This window comes from Lactuca virosa, chromosome 4 (assembly GCF_052849685.1).
Source record: "Lactuca virosa cultivar CGN04683 chromosome 4, Lactuca_virosa_CGN04683_v6, whole genome shotgun sequence".
NCBI classification, from domain to species: domain Eukaryota; kingdom Viridiplantae; phylum Streptophyta; class Magnoliopsida; order Asterales; family Asteraceae; genus Lactuca; species Lactuca virosa.
In genome coordinates this window covers 274,455,518-274,468,089 of record NC_136429.1, presented here as the reverse complement: position 1 = coordinate 274,468,089, position 12,572 = coordinate 274,455,518, and the positions used below count along the sequence as shown (strand labels likewise).

Sequence of the window (12,572 nt, the reverse complement as noted above, 5' to 3'; positions counted from 1 at the left end):
CTGCTCTAGATCTGGTAGAAAATAGCTCTGGTGATCAGAAAAATGATATCGAGAATGCTTTTCAGTTGGAAAGAGAGCTGGAGGAACTTGGTTCAGGGAGAGAAGAGTTGGATAGAGGTTGTATCTGACGGTAAAAGGACTGTAGAGGCGGATGTAGCGGATCTGGAGACTAAAAAGCGACTATGTGGTGGTTTCCGGCGTTTCCAGCTCTCTGGCGGCAAAGCGGCGGTGATCCGACTACGGAGTGGCGAAGATCCGCTGACGATATGGTGGTTCCGGCGGTTGTCGGTGGTCTAGACACCTTCTACGATGGTCGAGTGGGTGGGTTGGGGTTTGGGGTAGGTGGGATATGATATTTTTAATAAAGTTTTTAATTTTTTAGCATTTCAGTGTGTGGTCGGAAATTATTCTTATTTGTTCTCAAATTTATAATTGTTCTCGTTTGAATATATATATATATATATATATATATATATATATATATAAAAGACCTTATGGAAATCAAAAAAGGAACACACAACAATATACTTGGAGCCTAAAATAAGCTAGCAATCTACTAGGAATAGATAAATATGAAATCTTTTGCACCAAACAGATAACAGACTCTGTACTATGCTTGACGCACTACTCGAATTAAATATTCGGTTTAAAATTAAAATCCATATTTTTAATTTAGTTTGGTCTATATCTTATAACTTTGGAATATGTTTTTCTTAAAAGCCAAATTTTTCATGATTCTGATCTATACAGTGATGATGATGATGATTTTTTTTCATGATTTAATTGACACTTATAGGTTAGCAAGGAAGACTGAGAGTGTCTATGTGACATGTGATATGAGCCAAAATATTTGGTAAAATTTTAAATATATTTTAGCTATTGTATTATTTATCATTATTGAATTCGGTTTAATATTTGTTAGTTTTATTTTCTTTTATGTCCTCCAAAGTAATTGTAGAAAAGAAGGTTGTTGCTTGTGGAAAGCGAAAAATAGACAAGAAACAGATTGAAGAGTACAATACACTATCATATTGAGCTTGGACATGATGTGGATTCTTCATCGGGTCATATTGAGACTTGGAGGCTTACACACGTTCGTATGAAGAAAATAGTAATATATCTATAATTTTGGCTGCAAAATATGTAAGTTTAATTTCGAATATGGATTATTTGGTAACGAATTTATTTATTGTACTCGTCCTATTTTTTGTGCCAACAGTAATAAATGAAAAGATGAGAAGTGAGCATTCCGTAGAATCAGTGTGCTACAAGTTGATTCTAAAGAAGGTACTTGGACGAAGCTATATTCGTTTGTTCGTGTAGGGATGTGATCCTACTGTCGTTGGTAACATCGCGGGTTCTTCTAAGAACTTTAAGCATCGTAGTTATGACAAATTGGTGGATGAACCTGAAACATTAAAAGGAAAATATGCAGCTATATATCAAATTTTGATTGAGAAAAAGATCATCCCTCATCTTCTAAGTATCATTAGGACGATGTCATGATGATACATTTGAGTGTGGTACATCTATCCACACTAAGTCGAGACAATCTTGTGATGAAAATATTCATAGATATGATGATATGGAATAAACATTCAAGAGTTTTTAGTATTTTCAAGTAGCTACTTATGACTAGTTGATCTTTTGCTAGTTTAAGTAGTGCAAATTTTGTGACTTGTAAATTTTTTGTGGTTTGAGTTGTTATGCTAGACAATTTTTCATTTATAATGATATCTTGAGTGCATATGTTTCTATTATTCACATTTTTCTACTTATTTTGTACATATTTGAATATTACTACCTCATACATCCTTTTTAATACCCACGTATAAATATATTTTTACCAACACATATCAAAGACAATACTACACATATACTAATATTACCTACACAAAAAAATACTATTACCCACACATACCTTTATGATCCATGTAGTCCACTTCATTGACAACATCATCCATTCAGACCACGTCAACGGCCATGCCAGTTGCCATGTCAACAATCATGTCATCGACATCCCAAACAAATTATATACCTCTACCCACAAATAATTTCTATTTTCACCTACACATACTTATGTACGTAGGGGTGTGCACGGTGCGGTTTGGTGCGTTTTAGAGTCAAAACCGCAAACTGCACCGCATGTGCGGTTTGAGATTTTTGAAAATCGCAAACCGCATCGCGAAGGTTCTAAGCCGCATTGTGTGGTGCGGTGCGCTTTGATGCAGTGCGGGGGGTTTTGATGTGGTTTGATAATAATCTTTTAATATTCCATGTTTTACTTTTAGATACATTAGACTATATGTGTTAAGATCTTAAAATGTAAATTTTTATACTAGTCAAATTATTTCAGATTGATGAATACGTATTTTACCCCTTTAGATTTAGTTCCTTTTGGATATTTGCCTTTTGTGCATATCAGCAAATAGCTACTGTTTGAGTTTTGACATTTACATATCTAGATAGTATTAAGAAAATTAAGTTAAGGAGTTTCACAAACATATTTATAATACATATAATTGTTAGACAATGGTAGATTTTTGATATTTTGATCATTAATATATATATATATATATATATATATATATATATATATATATATATAATATTGACTATGTGGTGTGGTGCGGTTTGAACCGCAGTTTTGTAACTGAAAACCGCATAGTGCGGTTTATAAAAAATGCAAACCCAAACCGCACCGCGAACGTTCAAAACCATATTATGTAGTGCGGTGTGGTGCGGGCGGTTTATGCGGTTTGTTCGATTTTATGCACACCCATATGTGTAGGTATATATTAATCTTTAGCTACACAGAAGTTAGTGTCGATAATGATCTATTTTAACAGGCATGAGCCAACATATAGTTACACTTAACTTATGTATAGGTAAAGCTGACTACCAATAAATACAAGGATTTTACCAACATATAATGTGTGTCGGTAAAGGCCCCTATTTCTTGTAGTGAAACTTCTTCATCGACATATTTAGATGAGAGATTTTTTCTATATCCTACCCTAGTTCAGAAGTCTTAGTAGGTTTCTGATCAACAATGGTCCCGGGAAGATGGAATATGTTACGATATAGAAAGCAAGAAAGATTCAGCCAACTAAACTCGTTATTGCACTTTTTGATGGACTCAGGATGACCCTTAATAAAACTCTTCCCACGATAACGAAAGTAAACCAAGCACCGTTACTACAAGTTCAAAAAAAGTCAATACATATTTGTTGTGTCACACATCATTGGTCGTTCCTATTGACTTTTTTTATAACAAATTGAAACAAACGATTTTGGATATAGAGTTAGGTTTCGGTTGGCAATTGTGAATCTTATACGCTTCAATAATTTGGCCAAAAAAAGGAGACAAAAGAACTCTCAAACAAACCTCGAATAATAAACATAAAACCCAATCTTACTAGTCAGAGGACAATCGATAACATCAACTGCGCCAGGGATAGAAGCACCATCTTCTTCGAGAAGATGATATTTCTCAAAGATTTGGAGCAAGCGATCGCTAGAAACACTTGATGTAAAAGCAAACATCATGGGATGAGACATATTCTCAAAAGAAACTAAAAACTGTAAGAACAGAAGGAAGAACTAATAGACAAGGGAAGGAAGAAGAAACGATGTGACAAGCGTTTATAAGGGGAAGAATGCGGGAACAAGCAACTACTGACAAATCAGAGGAATAGAAGGCTACGCGCATACCTAAATGTGTGTCGCCACTACGGATGGTTCTATACCCTTGCTACTTAAACGCCATACTTAAGCCTAATAATTAAAAACGATTTGACAATCGTCTTTAACAATCAGGTTGGGGGGTGGCTTAATGGTGTATGAGGATCTGTCCATACATAGAGATGGACCATCACAGATAAAAGCACCCAGCCAAAGACAATTAGCCTAATCATGTAGTAGGCCATAAATCTGTAACAAATCAAATTGACTCAGCAAGTCGGGCAACAAAAAAATATATCAATAAAATCATTTGTATGGATTCCCAGACAATATCTCGGGAAACATGGAAAAGACGACATTATTATATTGAAAGGTATTACCCTTGCAACTTTTGGACGTTTGCAATATCCAATTAGAAAGACAACAATTCGGACCAACTCGTGTGTATAAAAGAACCTCCGAGAAACCATTGAAGAGGTAGAACTTTCTCGACCCAAGCAATTTTACTTACAATCCTAAACAATATCTAACTTAGGCATCAGAAAACAATATCAGGGTCCATCCTTTTGTATAGCTTCCCAACCTAGCTTTTGTTCACCTTGTGTAGCGTGTCTTCCCGATTAAACATTAGAAGATATTTCTATCAACTGGCTATCACGTATCTGAAAGAGCGCATAACAACATTACATATATTACGAAGAGATCTTATATTTGCAAATAACTATAACAGACTATCTTCATCACCTTGGATGTTTAGCATGTAGTTTTTTTTCTTTCTATGACTTCAACATAGGTGAGATACTCATCCTCTCGATCTCGATCTCTTTTTCTCATTTGCACCCTTCGATCTCTGCCTGCCATGTCTAGTATCGTTGTTGTTGCTGATGGAATATTGTGAAACAAAACTCCAAGACTTACGAAGATCTCCTTTGATGTTTCTGTTTTTCAATGACCTGGCGACCTCTCTTTTTTATTTAGTTCTTTTTATCGGTGAGCACAGATGAAGACAACCGTGGAAGCAATAAGGTGAGTTCAAATACATCTCCTCTCTCTTCCTCAGACAGAGACACAAACCATTTCCCAATCAACGAAAACATCAAAATACTATCATAAAAAATTCTTCATTCCATAAGCGCAGTTTCCCGAACCCCGCACGTTCCACCTTCCACTTTTGTGACTAATTCTCTTGGAAGTTTTTTTCAGCTATGTCGTACACTAAAAAAACTTATTCATACACTTCAGCATCTTAACACATGATTTATGCTATCAAAATGTGGCACCCAAAATCTTGATACAAATGGGCAGTATCAGTTGAGTACATTGTTCAATTATGCAAACTAGTTTTTACATAGGAAAAAGAAAGTACATTGTTCAATTATGCAAACTAGCTTTTACATAGGAAAAAGAAAGAAAGTTATAATCATGCATGTTTGTTTTACTTCATTTTAAATCTTCCAGAAGAAGTGAGAGTCTCTCTCTCTCTCTCTCTCTCTCTAATTGACGAGACTCCGGTTCTGACGGTGTGCAAAACAGAAACGTTATTTATCAAACATCAAACATAAGCAATAATGACCAAAAATAAATAATTGGATATAGACATGCACATGATGCATGCGTAAATATTTTAAAGAGCTACATGATGCATGTGTATATATTTTACAAATAACTAATTGGTATAGCAACACGGGTGTTAAGGCCAGTTGTAATTATATATCACCACGACATAAGATAAAATGTAAAATATTGGAGGCAATATGGAACTTTATATATATATATATATATATATATATATATATATATATATATATATATATATATATATAGGGTTAGGTTATTTTGTTTCTAGTAACTATTGTGTGCCAGAATGCACACATCTGGACCATTGGATGAAATATAATCAAAGATCATGATCTGAGGGTCTATGATAGTAGAATAGGATAACATGTACCATATAATCACACAAATTTGAGCATAAGGGCATTTTAGTCAATTAACATATATTAAAAAAGGAAATTTTCGGATTTTTAGGGATAATTAAATCTTTTATTTTTAAAAATCTGAATATTTTAAATTAATTTAAAATTAAAAATCCGATTTTATTCTGTCAGAATGATAAAATTTTAACCATAAACTAGTTAATATATTTTTCGATTTTATTCTGTTAGAATGACAGAATGTCAACCATAAACTAGTAAATACATTCTGAAAGAATACACAAAATCGATTCTTGAACTAATAATATACCAAATAATTACATTGTATGATTGTGATTTATTGAATAATAACAAACATTCTGGAAGAATAACAAGTATAATTCTTAAAAAATAACAACATTCTTAAAGAATGAGTGTGATCATTCTTTAATTCATTCTTCAAGCCTTTCCTATCAGGTCTTCAAGCCATTTCTATCAGAAATTCATTGCCAAGTAGTTTGTAGTGATACACTTGTGTTTGCATTCTGATATGAAAAAAAAATAAAGAATAAAATTCGAGTTCATTCTTAAAGAACAATCATTGTAAAAGAATAAAATTAAAGCTTCCCTGCCTTTTTTGGTTGTCTATGTCTGATCAATTTGTAGGATTACATGTGAAGAATATTTCCCTTTTTCATTCCGAAAGAATAGTAGCTTTCTTCAAACTAAATCCCTCTTTATTCTAAAAGAATATTGCCCGCATTCTGAAAGAATTTTCTGGTTAACATTCATTTGGTAAAGCAAACAGGTTATATTATTGTAGGTGAAAATCAAAAATTATAAAGTTTGAAACCATTTAAAGCTAAAGTTTGCAAACCTTTAAGTATTACTCAATTAATTAAAATATTAAAAAAAAGAAAAAAAAAAGAAGAGAGCATGGAAGGGATTTGCTGCCATATCAGTCAAGCTGATGATGATATTCACATGCAAACAAACAATAAATCATCACAAATCAAGGAATGTGAATGCAATGGAATGGAAACATGGAATGGAGTCAGTCATTACCTTGAGAAGGTGCAGTAACATAATAAGCAAGACCACCAATTTCCTTCCATTTTCCCAACATATTAACCAAGAAATTCCCACTGTACTTTCTATGCAACAACTAAAAAGGAACAACAACAACAATATAAGTAATTATTCAATTCAACAAGTAAAGAAATAAAGAATAGATAAAAGTGTAATACCTAAGAGATGAAACTCAAGATGGTTCACAGGAGATAAAAACTCAAGATGGTTCACAAGAGATAGGCTGCTCCATTTACCCCTGTCAAACACCAAAGCCCAAACAACCACTTAGGTATATCGATTCTGTCAAGAATCACAAAAAAATGAAGAGGAGCCACCCAAACGACTGCCATGGTTGATGACTGTCCTGCTGCCTTCATTCTTTCTACTTTGGCTCCAATGTCTTCCCTCTTCAATCAATCAAGAACCCGGGATAACCTTCCTTTCTCCCATTCGATCGAGCAATGAAAACGCCCGATGTGAGCTGCTACTGCCGTCAGTTCCTTTCCTACTCCCTGTTCGCAGTGGGCATCCATCATCGACCCACCCATATTATTGCATTTCGTTCATTTTTCCCTTATTTTGATCGAGTTCTTTTTTGTTTTCTTTTCTTCCAGTCGAACTCAATAAACAAAACACTAACCTGAAGTCGCTAATCTCCTCTGATTCGCACCTCACGGCTGGAGTAGAAGAGGAACAGATTTCGCATATCCCTTTTGAGGAAGAAGAAGCGTAGACCTGCCTGAGCAGCCTTGTTGCCTTCGTTCATCTTCTCCTTCTCAATCAGGCGAGGATCGAAGTCCTTTTCCCCCAATTCATATTGTCGACAATGTAATAAGAAAATGATAGGAGGCAGAAATAGAATACGTATATATGAGAGGCTAGGGTTAAATAATTGGTCAAACAGTTTTTTATGGTAATTTCCATGAATTAAGGGATTTTATTTTAATTATCATGCTAAAGTTACATAATTACCCTTATTATAATTTTTAATTATTTAACTCTTCCTAAATTCCTATTGGTGCATTCATGCACACAATAGTTGCTAAAAACATTTGAACCTAACTCTATATATATATATATATATATATATATATATATATATATATATATATATATAATAAAGATTACATTGGTGAAAGAATAATTAATCAAAACAATTATATTCATGATATATGAATGGTACAAAATAGTGATCAGTACCATTGTATATAAATAGAAACATGGTGTGTTGTAGCCTTCACAACATATTCACATATCGATTATGGGTTGTTCACAAATGAAACCATCCATTCTTTCAATTGTGGTAACATATCTTTGCATTTCTGGAAGCTTTGTTTGTGGTGAATATACCAAGTTTGAGAAATTAGTACTGCCTGCGGGTGCGATTGGCCCTGGATCAGTCACATTTGGAGGAGATGCAGCCTCAGGGCCCTACACAACTATGACCGATGGAAGGATTATGGAATGGAAAGGTCCTGCCCTCGGTTTTGAGGACTTTTCTTATACTTCAATGGCAAGGTGATTTTTCAATTTGTTATCTATAAATAATAAATTCATGTATGGTAGAAATAATTCCATGCACTTTTTTTTTTCTTCAGGGAAAAGGATGATTGTGATGGTACAACAGATGATAGCAAGTGGTGAGAATGCGGACGGCCAGTAGCTCTTAGCTATTATCCAAAGGAAGACCTTTTGTACATTATTGATGCCAATGAAGGACTTCGGGTTGTGGACTCGGATGGTGGGCCTGCAGATTTACTTACGGAAGGGTTTAAGTATGCTAATGGCGTTGACGTTGACTTGTTAAGTGGCAATGTTTATTTCACTAGTTTGACTTATACTATTAGGTAACCAATCATGTGCTTTTTTTTATTATGTCCCGCTCCTTATTACCGCATTGTATTTAAGTACATTTCGTACAAGTACAATGATGTGATACAAAAGAATGAAAGTATGACACTGAAATATATATATATATATATATATATATATATATATATATATATATATATATATATATATATATATATAATAGAGTATATATTGTGCAGAGATGCTGCTCAAACAGTATTTTTACCCGATTCAACAGGGAGGCTTTTGCGTTACGATCCAGTTACCACAATCGTATCAGTTTTGATGAGTGATCTCAGGGGTGTGAGTGGTCCAGCAGTCAGCAGCGATGGTACATTTGTTCTTGTACCTGATTTTGATGGAACCGGAATTATAAAATATTGGCTGATGGGGCCCAAAGCAAACACATCGGAACTTTTGCTAAACGTATTTGGATCACCGCACAGCATAAAGCGGGCGGAAAAGCGAGGAGAGTTTTGGGTGGTAGTTTCAAGAAAGGAAGGCAGCAACTTTAGTTTTGCGGAGCGCTTCAATTCAGACGGAATAGTTCTGGAAAGAAAATCTTTTATTGAATTCGCCGATAATATAACTAGTGTGGTTCAAGAAAAGGATGGAAAACTTTATGTGGGCTCTTATTTCACCAATTTCATAGGTGTCTACTCTAAATAGATAGACACCCACCACACCTCTACCTTGCTTGCCTTGTACTACCAAATAAAGGTATATTAGAATAAAAAGAATGATTTCCTTTTTTATGTAACAACTTACAAGATACTCCCAATTCAAATGTTTAAACTTTACAAGATACCTCTTTGTCATAAGATACTCCCAGTGACATACTCGTCGATTTTTTTGGATAATTTCAGTCCTCTGTCGGATTTGTTGCTTTCTGTCAGAATTTCTAGCTGCTGTCGGAATTTGCCCGGAAAAACGGGTCTGTTGCCGAAGTACAACCACCACCGCTCTTCTCCGTCAGATTACACCACCACAGATAGAATCTGTTTAATTTTAATTTTGTATGTAGAATGTATATTTTGTATACTTATATGTGTTTGGTATAATCTTTGATGCTGGAAGAATGAGATTAATAAAATATTTATGAGTTATATTTTATGTACTGGTTAATAGTTTTATTATTTAGAAATGGTAGTTTGACCAAATCTATAGGTTAGAAGAATGGGTCATTAGATGTAACGGGTCTTTAGGTGTAGCATAGTTTAATTAAGGCCTACTTTCCAGCTTGCACGTTATTTCAAAGGCTATATATATAGTCTTTGTTTATATGAATAAAGTGGTGTGCAGAGATTGAGTATTTACCTTCTTCTTTGTAGTTCTTATTTTATTATTCTTTTGTCTTCATATTTGTGCAGTAAAAAAAAAGGTTGCAGTTTTACACCCTACAATATGTGTATTTGTACGGTTATCGTGTTTGTATATATGTATTTTTATGTGTAGTTCTCGTGAAACCTCCGTATTTGTTGTATTTATATCATGTATTTGTATTTGTATCATATATGTGTGTTTGTATGTGTATCATGTATGTGTATGTGTTTTTGTATGTGTATTATGTATGTATGTGTATTTGTATGTATAGAAAATTATGTATGTATTTTGTGTATTTGTATGCAATTTGGAAAAAAAATGCTATAATGGAGAAAATGAAACAAAAAAAGTAGAATGCTATAATCATCATGACCTTAATTTGTAAAGTACAACGCTATAATTGAAAGTATGAAAAAAAAAGTAAGATGCTATAATGGAAAAAATGATCATGACCTTGTAGAATGCTATAATGATCAATGACCTTAATTATCATTGGCTATTAATGTTAAGCCTTTTAAGGTGTAATAAGGAAATAACCATTAGTGTAAAATAACATTGGTGACATTGGTGAGTCTCATATGATGTCATGAGACAATACTCATTTTGTGTAAATATGTTGCTCATAAATTGATTTATCTTGGTGTTGTATGTTTTGTAGAATTCGAGTTCATATGGAATTACTTAAAATTGATACTCACTAAGCTTTAAACTTACACTTATTTTGTGATATGTGTTACAAGACCTAGCAATGTCGAGAAAGGAAAGAATGTTATGGAGTAATAAAGACTTGAATCAATAGATATTAGTTTTATGTTTTTGTTGTAAACTTTGTAAACCCGGCTCGATCCTTGTGTGTCTTTTGTATGTATGGATATTTTTATGACCACTTGTACTTGTTATTTAATATAAACGTACACCTTGTTTTGTTTAAAAAATAATAATTGGGTGTATTTTATGTTAAATTATTGGGTGTTACACATGAGGGAAAATTAAGCATGGAAATGAGGAGAATAACCAGCAACAATAATGTATAACTTTACAATTTTATTGGATAAACCAGCATATTGGGTACTAACATGTTCGTAGCTTCCTATATAGGGTTTAAGTTTACATTTGTATGCATTTGAATCGGGTGGCAATGGAAGGATCATGACTTTACAGTTTACAGAGTGTATATGGTCTCTTAATGATATTGTACATTTGATCTTTTGCTTATTAGAGTATTGAACTTTGAATCAAACTACCCAATTATATCACACTATTCAGTTATTTCTAGCATTTACCTTTTTTGTGATAAATGCAAGAACAACAATCTACTATTTTTTTTTTATGTTTGTGCACTTTTTATTGATCAGAATAGCAATGTGCTACCATGTTCAACTATTATTTTTTTATCAAGACAAAAAATATTTTTTGGATGAAATTATATAATGTTATATTTTTTTTTTCTAAAGATGTAATACGAACAAATATGTAAGTTTTGGATTTAACTTTATAAATTATACAGTAAGAAAAAAAACTTTAAAATGAAATTCAGTAATGGAAAATAAACAAAAGTTAGATTGTGTGTAGTGGTTCATTTTCACGGTTTAGTTCAGTTTCAAAACCGAAAGAATGGCGGTTCAGTTTCAAAACCAAAAAATATAAAAAATAAAACTAAAAATAAAAATAAAAAACAATAAACCTTATACATAAAATCCAATATACCACAAGGACAATTCTATCAAATTATTCATATTTATATTAATAGTAAAAAACCATCAACATCATTTCTGACCAATCACATTGAACGTGAAACCCATATAAAAATTATTGAAAGAAAAAATGAAAAAGAAAAATCATTAAGGAACCTATGTAAACATCGAAACAAAAGAACTTTATAAATTCGATGATATATTTTTTTGTTTATTTTTGAAAAATATTTGTGTTGTCGTTAATAGCTTATGCTATTTAGTAAATGCAAATAATGTCAGAATCCAAGTTATAATTTAATGTATTAATTCTATTATTCTTATACATTATTAAGTTAAGATCAATTTTATAGACATAACAAAATATGGAATTTTATATCAAATCCCTACAAGAAAAAATAGACCACGCTCAAGCCAATTTGGCCCAGCATTTGAGGATTAGGCTTGGATAATTTGGGCCTGGCCCAGTTAGAGCTAAGCTGTAACACTAACATAAAGGTGCACAAACACGGGTTTTAAATTGGTTCGGGTTAGGAAAACAGGTGTAATTGGTCCGGTGTTTTCGGAAGTGAAATTTTATTAAAAAATCAATTTTTTTCGTTTAAAAATCGGTCCGGGTCGGTTTTTTAGAAAAAACCAGTTTCAATTTTTTTTAAAAAATCTATATCAAACGGACAGTTCGGTTTTAACTAAACAAGTTATAAAAAACCGGGTCGGTTTTATTGGGCCAATGATAAATTAAAATAGTTAGGATTGTGCATCTCTACATTAACATGCCTTAATCTTTATTCCACCCCGACCTTCCAAACCATTCTACCACCTTTAAATTTTTTTTATATAAAACTTATGTTTTAATATTAAACTATAACTAAATTTTATAAAACAATTTGTTGTGATTTTCTAAAATTAGAAAGACGCTTATTCCCAATATGGTGCCGAATGGGTAAGAACATCACATCATGGTTGTTGTTATGACACTCATTCCCAATAAATATGACGGCTAATGATGCATACATTTCTATATAAAGACAAGCATCAA

At 32.8% G+C, this 12,572-nt stretch overlaps 1 long non-coding RNA gene and 1 pseudogene across 3 annotated transcripts; both read left to right on the top strand.

Annotated features, from left to right (window-relative positions):
• Positions 1–232: 232 nt before the first annotated feature.
• Positions 233–1,760, top strand: LOC145108295 (uncharacterized). 3 transcript variants are annotated; one of them, XR_013708171.1, is made up of 4 exons: positions 233–342; positions 797–853; positions 950–1,143; positions 1,220–1,760. It is a non-coding gene; the product is annotated as an uncharacterized LOC145108295 (long non-coding RNA). The 3 variants fall into 3 exon arrangements; XR_013708170.1 differs by having other exon boundaries at positions 264–338; XR_013708169.1 differs by lacking the exon at positions 233–342 and having other exon boundaries at positions 401–853.
• A 6,169-nt stretch (positions 1,761–7,929) lies between these two features.
• LOC145105900 (protein STRICTOSIDINE SYNTHASE-LIKE 11-like) lies at positions 7,930–9,188 on the top strand (annotated as a pseudogene).
• The last annotated feature ends 3,384 nt before the right edge of the window (positions 9,189–12,572 follow it).